The sequence below is a fragment of the Alligator mississippiensis genome, chromosome 1 (genome assembly GCF_030867095.1).
Source record: "Alligator mississippiensis isolate rAllMis1 chromosome 1, rAllMis1, whole genome shotgun sequence".
Taxonomy (NCBI): Eukaryota; Metazoa; Chordata; order Crocodylia; family Alligatoridae; genus Alligator; species Alligator mississippiensis.
Genome location: NC_081824.1, coordinates 384,960,351 through 384,968,703, shown reverse-complemented (window position 1 = coordinate 384,968,703; position 8,353 = coordinate 384,960,351). Strand labels below are relative to the sequence as shown.

The window sequence follows — 8,353 nt, the reverse complement described above, 5'->3', positions numbered from 1 at the left end:
TTTTCACAAAGGTGCTCCGATCCCTGGCTCCAGGGACATCTTGTTTTAGTCTCATTGAATAAACTACACCAATGTGTGTACAGGTTTCCCTTGCTTTATGCAATACGTGTGTTCCCGAAAAAATGTGCATAACTCTAATTTGCATGAGAATGCAGTTTATAAGGTGACCGCAGGTGGTGTCAGCCACTCCTGGGGCTGCAGCAGGGAGCAAAGTGGAGGGAACTGTCAGTGGGTGCAGGGTGCGGGATGGGTGGGGCATGGCTCTTGCTACTATCCACACCCTGGGAGGGCTGCAGGCTGGGGGGCTGCACCGGGCTCTTCCCGGGGGAGGTGTGCCCCTGGATCTGTGTGTGGGATGAGAGCAGACTGCTACTGCAGGCTGGGTGTGGTGGTAGCACCGGGCTCTTCCCAGCAGAGGGCTGGGCTGCCCTGCACTCGGGGCAGGTGGCAGCGGTGCTGGAAGGGGAGCTGCAGCCACCCCAGAATTCACTGTAGCACCCCCCCCACTGCCCTTCCCAGTGCTACAACCGCCTGCCGTGAGTGCAGGGCAGCCCAGTCCCATGCCAGGAAGAACCTGATGCCACCACCAGCCCCAGCTCACAGCAGCAGCCTGCTCTCATACTGCATGCAAATCCGGGGGGGGCACAATACCCAACTCGCAGGCCTCTTGGGGCATGGATAAAAGCAACAGCCACGCCCCGTCCTGTGCCCCGCACCCACTGACAGTTCCCTCCCCTTTGCTTACTGCTGCAGTACAGGGAGCGGCTTACCCCACCTGCCTGCCACTGCTGGGCTGTGCTGTGCCCCTCCCTCTGCTCCATCCCCTACAGACTTATGTCGCATATAAAGAATTTTGGGTGTAAAAAGTGTCATCATCACATAAGAGCGAATCTGAATACACGGAACGTGCATAAAGTAAGGGAAACCTGTAGTAGGGACTGGAAGTCAGAAAACCTCTTTCCAATGAGAGCACCCTTCCTCACTGGACATACCACCCCCCTCTCTGCCTTCATAAATGTTGCATCCTTGGCTGTAAAAAGTATTCAGTGCAGCTTACAGTGCAGTGGTTAGTATATACTCCTGGAAGGTGGGAACTGTGGCAGATGTGGGTTTAAGTATGAAGGGAAGATCCACCACCTCCTCTTCCACTTCTGTGTTTGACTGAAAACAAGTGGCTGCTATATTTTCTGTTGAATTTAATACAGATAAGTGTATACTAGGCATGCTCTGAGCACACTAACAGGCTGATGTGTGAGAATAGCACTGAAGTACTAAGCTCAGTCAAGATGGAAATACCACTGGCTGTAAGCTGCTATAACTTCATTGGTTAAAACTTCAGTACCTATAGACTCTCGGGTGCCTAAACAGATTACCAGGGTGTTTTTCTGGCTGGCTTCCCAACTTGGATTTAAGTGCCTAAATTCCATGTTAGGTTTCAAAATCCTCTTCTAAACTGGACCTTAAGCCCATAACATGCATCTTTTTCTAAGGATGGTTCTTAAAGTGCACACGGGAGGGAATTGATTAAGCCAACTTCCAAACAAAATCCAGAGCTCCTCATTCTTTTCGAAATGAGAGATAGCAACTTAATGATAACATTTGGGAAAAAATGTGTGCGTGGTCATGAAAGAGTTATTCTTCACTACTTACAAAATTAGCTCCTGTAAAAACTATTAAATTCAGTGGTGGTGAGCAGAAATGGTCTAATAGAAAAAATTTAAGCAGCTAAAAAGACAGGCCAGTATTTGTTAATTCAGGATGACTCCAGAGAGTAATTCATAAGCTTCTAAATTAATATTTTTAAGGAGGTCATAAAATGTGAACTTTAGTAACTGCTACAGCCAATCAAGTTGCCATCAATCCTGGCTGTGACTACAGCAATACTAGTAATTATCTGCTGGAATTACTTTTAGAAGTTTTTTTTAAATCTTAATCTATGGCTAGTACTTTATAGTCCATAATCACTCTATAAAAGATTTGCTAATGACATCCAAAATACTGTCAATTTTTAAAAAGATTTCAGACTTCATTTTCTAATGTGATATTTGCTTATACCACTAACATTTTAAAATGCACATATTTAAAACCAGGGTACATTCTCTGATTTTTAACTTTTTTTGAAAATGGAAAATATTTTATATGTAAAATATAACATATAGAAGATTTTTTTGCAGGGTAGAGTGGTCTAATCAGTCAGCATCCTCACAAGACAAGGTACTCTACTGGTAATGAAAGAAAGACATGAGAGATGTACTGGGACAAAAATCAACAGAATTTCAAGACCCACTATAAAAGGAAGCTCAGTGATGCTACAAACAGATACAGATGGAATATTTATGTAATTATTTTAATATTAACATGTTAAAATCAATATCAAATTAGTGAAGAAATACAAGCATTTTGACAAGTTAATCAATACAATAAAGTATTCAAGTACAGTTCCATTCACTTGTACATTACATAACAAAATGTAGTAACTTATGTGAATCAACTTTTCATGGTTTAAATAACTTTAAAAGATAAAAAAAAAGGTTACATACATGTATTATGCTTTCCAGATAGTTGAGGTTAACCTTTTTATACAATTTTTTTTCTCTAGATCAGATCAGGAAAAAAAATCTTTTCCTACCATGCCTGCATCTGCTAAGCAATGAAAAGGACCAATTTCCAACCTCAAGATGAAAACCAGTTTTATTGCTCTGTCCTTCCTTTTGCCTCACTTCACCTTCAAAACTGGGTATACAAATAACAAATAGGTCCAACTGCATAATTTGTGGGAATGGATTTGTAAACTGGGAAGTCCACATTTGAAGGCAAGAATGTACAATGCTACATAAACATGGGTCACTTCATGTAGATGGATGGGCTTCATGAAATAAGTTAATTTTTTTAATGAAAAGCATCAGAAGTTCAGTAGTTCATAGTCTGAGACTTAAGTGCAGTCACCAATATTGGATATTAAACTAACGTCTACTTAGCAATTACTAAAAAAAAAAACATTTCTGAAATATGCTGGGACTGTTGTAATACAAGCCTTCCCTTACACAATTTCTTCTGAAGGGTTACCAGTAGGTGAAAAGTATATGCTCAGCATCCATATTAATCCAATCCTTGGGCAGTATCTATGGACACTTGCCAACAGTTTCTATTGTGCTTTTTTTTGTTGTTCTTTTTTCTAATTGTGTATATGACTGAACTGATCCCAGGACAGATCTGGCATTAAATTACTGTGGCACTGGTTCTCAACTTTTTCAATACTTTAATCCCATGTTAAAACTGAAAAAAACCCCTCCTTCCATCTAGCCACAAGAAGTAAGGTGGTCATAAAAACTCTGAGCTTATCTTCATAGCCCCCAGGCTGCAAACCCAAGACCCAGGCACTGGAGGTATACTGTAAATAATGTTCCACTGCAGTTAAGCAGAGAATCTGTACTTATCTTGATTTTTTCTACATTTGAAAATATTTATGACTGCAAGATTTAAGTGGGAATTGACATTCTCCTTTACTTCATGCATTTTCAGGATCAGAATTTCTTCCTGAATTTTCTTACATACAGCATGCCTCAGAATTATGTGCTTTTGCTTTTGAAAGGCAGAATGAACTGATAATGGTACAGAACCTAATGTTCAGCTGAATCACCCTCCCTTTCTTAACTAACACTGAAACCCTAGCTGCTGCTGAAGACTGGTCTCCAGGGCTAGATCTACGATTTTGAAAAGAGCTAAAGAGTCTCCAAGACTTGTGAAAGAGAGAGAGAGAGAGAGACCAGGAGCAACTGGCAGACAGCAACACTGCCCTAAAGATAGCTTGATCAGTGGAACATAAAGACCATTAAAAAGATAAATATGGTCATTAACACCTCTGGAGTAAAGAGCAATGAGCCAGTAAGTCAACTGAATCCCTCAGCTACCTGAACAGTAATGTCACTGTGGAGCGGGAATTAAAGCGAGGTGCTTCTATCCTGGGCAGAAAATCAGCTTCCCCCACTTAATAAACACACCCCAATTTTGGGGAGCTGATTTCTCAGGAAGGTGTGCATTGTATGCAAGGAAATATGGTAATGATGGAAAGTCCACTATTGGGTATGGCTGCACTATGTTACAGTGTCCAGGTACCCAAGCTACCTCATTTACAGGTAGCTCAGATCTGTATATGGTGCAACACAACAGAAAGTTCCTTAAGTCACATGAAAGGGGCTCCCAGTTAAGAATACAAGTATTACCATGAGGATATCTGTAGCAGGAGTTTGGACATAGGACACCAAGCAACACTGCATACAGGAAAAGCCCTCCTAGGCTACCTAGCCCTCCTAGGTTACAGACTGGGATGACAGCCAGGTCAGGCTAGGAACAGGGAACAGCTAGGGAGGAAACAGAATGGAACAGCCAGAGACAGTCGCAAGGAACAGGTGGAATGTCTGGAATGGCTGGCAGAGCCACGCACAGCACCTCTGAAGCAGCTGGAGGCAGCACACAGGCAGAAGCATTGGGGAAGCTCTGGAGGAGTGGAGCCATGCCGGAAACCACCCCTCTCATTGGACAAGAGACGTGGCAGGGGGAAGATGGTGAGCACCTGCAGACTCAGGAGTGAGGGACGTGGAATAGCTGGGTTAGCCCAGCCAGGCAGCACTCAGGAGCCCAGATAGGTGCTAAGAGTGGGACCAAAGGGGCCAGGACCCCTGAGAGGGGCTGAGGGAGGGACTAACAGGGTCTGGGAGCCCAAGGACTATTTCCCATGGGGACAGACTCGCTGAGCAGACAAGGCAAGCACAAATAGTGTTTACTGTTTGGACTCGAGATTCTAAAAAAGGTAACTGCTCAGAATGGGGCCCGGCACTTTAAGGAGGAAAGAAGAAAGAAGAGGGACCAGAGAAGGCTCTTGCTCCCACTACAACATCAAACAATGTGGACTATAATGGCAGAAACATAGAAGACAAAAGAGAACAATGAAAATGATCTGTGCTTTGAAAGAAAATGTGGGACTCTCTAATGAACAACTTTAGAGCGATCTTTTACCTGTGGGGTGTCCTTGGAAGCAACGAAGACAAGGTCTAAGTTTGAAACATTTCAACCTAGTAGATATAGTAATACCTTGTTAACATTACCCAGGGAAGCTTCTCCTTCCACATAATTTTTGCCATTTTATTCTCATTGGGGCAGAATTATGGACTAAAAGTAAATAAACCATTAAAACAAAAGTTCCACACATACTATATTTCAAGTATAAGAGAAACTCAGAAAAGGGCTAAACAAAGTTCTCTGTCAAAGTTTTAACCCTTTTATAGTTCAAATATTTTTCCTTGATTCTAGAAACCTGCCATCTCATAGAACAGACATCAAAATGGGCTGTCTTTTCCTTTCTACTTAATCATACTCCTACTTTCTATCAAGTTACATTTCACACATTGCTCTCTTCCTAACCAAACTGAAATAATCTTTTGGATCCTGAATTCGATTATATTACTGTTGCTCTCAATCATTAGGCTGGGTGATATACAAACAAGATAGATTACAAGCAAAGTAACTTAATATGAAAACAATGGGTTCTATATATTTGTCTCAAGTGACACGAGGGGTCACTTGTGGTCCTAATGAGCATGACTTCCCTATAAGTTTTGTTCAGCTCAGTGAAGCTGGAGGCACATATTCTACTGACAGAGATATAAAGAGGACATCTCGGAAGACAGCTAATGTTCACTGAAAGTGTATGCCAAGGTGCATATGGCTGGTTTCTAAGGATCTAAAAACCCTAACTGGTAAGACAGCAAGTTTCACATCCAGCAACAAGAGGTAAGAAAAGAGGGATGAAAAGCGAAAGGGTACGCCTGTTCCTCTTTTGTCCCATACATCTGGATCTGAAGTCCATGTTTCATGGTCTACATTTGGAACTTCCAAAGTAGAGATCAGTGAATAGCAAAGTTACACAAATCAATAGCATCTGATTGCAGCAGCTGAAACAGATTCATGTCAATTACATTGTACCAGTCCAAGTTACTTCTTCCTGAAAGCTAGTGCAGCTTGAAATCAAACCAAAGCATTACTATAAATATTAGACTGCCACAAACCAGAGTTATCTACTTTATCAATAGAAATTTCCTTAGACTTTCAAGTGGCCTAAATGCATGTTCCTTTTTTTCATGGTTTATATGAAAGTAGTTAAACCTCATTTCCTTTTGGGATATGACCCTTTAGCTCTGTGCCCACTACCTATGCACTTATTCTAGAGCTTGATATGAATGAGATTTGGCAGACAAAAGAGTTGACAAAAAACACAATGAACAGAAGATAACTGCGCAAGATCTATTTTTTCTTTGCAGTTTTTATCACAGTCTATTAAGAAAAATACAATTCAACTTCCACTAAAGAAAAAAAGAGTTGGATGGATGGGTGGATGAATGTTCCTACATAGGAATGCTCTCTTATTTTATCTGGATTTTAACATGTAAGGTTAAATTCTAACACTTGTAGCCAAATCTAAACAAGGCATTTGTGCCAACTCAAAAGCAGAATTTCTGCTGAGCTGATAAAGATGCATAGAGTCTTCTAAAAGAAATGTAAATATTAGCATGAGAGCTGAAAAACAGGGAAATCATATAAAAAGGAGGTGTTGAAATGAGAGCAAATTACTTTTAGTTGCTGGGTGTTTCACTTGTGTACCCATGCTGCCCTCTAGCTTTCAAAAGAGAAAACACAGCATTATCACCTGAGCTGTAAAAAGTCTCTTATCCTAAGAGGAAAGTGAGTTGAAAATGTTGAGAAAGAACATTTTTCCACGTTCAAAACAGGATACTATAATAAAAAGGACATTTTCCCCAGCTTTATGCAGCACAGTCCTGCACAGCTGGAAGATGATCGTTTTTATGCCCTTAAGGCATTTCTGTGCTTCCGTACATCCCACCTAGAGCAAATGTGCATTAGCAAGATGCACATTGTTTTGGTACAATATGCAATTTAACATGCATATATCAACATACATATTTGTCAAACGTCTGCTTTTTCCACCAGTAGGAAACATTTTGGCTCAAACATTTTTATCATATAAGATTCCATGCAAGATAGAGAATAATGATGAAACCTTTACAATTGATGAAACTTTTTTCTTATCTCCCCAGAGAGCAAATTGCTGTAGAGAGAGAAGGTTGGGTTTGCCTCAGAGGGAAGAAATCTTCCATGTAGCAAAGAATCATTATAAAAAAATTTGGAGAAGTCTAATGACATTTCCTTTTTTTTTCACAGCTTAGAAGGGTACTAAGCCCACAAAGCAGAAATCACCATTTACTGCTAAACAGAGGAAATGCTCCAATGATCATTCAAGTTCTAAGGACAGTAAAGTAGCAGCTTTTAAATGACTTCAAATTGCAGCTGTCAAAAAACATCCCTCCACTGTTATCAGGAGAAGCCAAACCCACAAGTCATAATGTAATATCTTTCCCTCTGTTTCTTAGCAAAGCAAATTTGCTCATCAGAAAGTACTTAAAAACAAGCTACCAAAAAAAAAAAAAAATCATATGTAAAAGTACAACATAGCTATTGCAAAGATAAGTGTTTTGGGAAATGTTGCCAACAAATAAAATTATGACAATTAGTGACATTGTCCCAATGTACATTCTAAAAATAACAAAATGAAATTTTACAAAAACAAAATAAAATTAAAAAAAACTCCACATTTCTATTGCAGACACTTTTATCTGAAAGAAGAATCCCATCTGAAGAATGAGTGCCCCAATATTGTCTTTCTCCAGCTGTTGACAAGGAAGCATCTATACACAGTTCACATACCTATGGAAATAACATTGCAGAAAGTTAACTTGTCATGATCTTGGAGAAAGTTAAAACCAGGATGTTTTGGTATTGTAGTAAGCACGTGCATCAGGACAGCAGTAAATCAGGAAGATAGTACAGTGTCAGTACCATAGGGGAATTACAGGACCAGACGAGAAGTCATTTCGAAAAGACATCACTTGGTCTCAGCATAACAAGTCTATTGAAAAAAAGTGAATCTTCACTTTTCTGAACAAAAGAAAAAAGATGCATAATTAACATTCAAATAAAATGTCTTCATAAACATATAAACAAATACAGCAAATATTAAAAGCATGCACAGTATGAATTTGTAAGCTGTTAACTATTGGGAAAAACAAATAACTGGCTTATGTCATGTTTTACAGGAGTTTCACTCAGTTTAGGTCTAAAGGGTTAAAAGCAAGAAAAGCACAATCCCTAATTTTTGCTGCGTAATTACCACTTACATCAATTCAAAATATGTTTGGGAATAAAAGCACAGAAGACTAAAAAATTGAAAATAAATCTATAGTATACAGCACTAATGCTGAACCATTAATGTAGCAATGCA

The 8,353-nt window shown here is 39.9% G+C and overlaps 1 protein-coding gene across 2 annotated transcripts in view; it reads right to left on the bottom strand.

Annotated features, from left to right (window-relative positions):
* Nucleotides 1-2,328: 2,328 nt before the first annotated feature.
* The window catches only part of RBM26 (RNA binding motif protein 26), a 94,100-nt gene continuing 88,075 nt past the window's right edge, over nt 2,329-8,353 (bottom strand). For both annotated transcript variants that reach the window (XR_009461702.1, XR_009461762.1), the window contains exon 23: nt 2,329-8,010. The gene's annotated coding sequence lies outside the window, so the exon portion shown is untranslated. The remainder of the gene's footprint in view (nt 8,011-8,353) is intronic.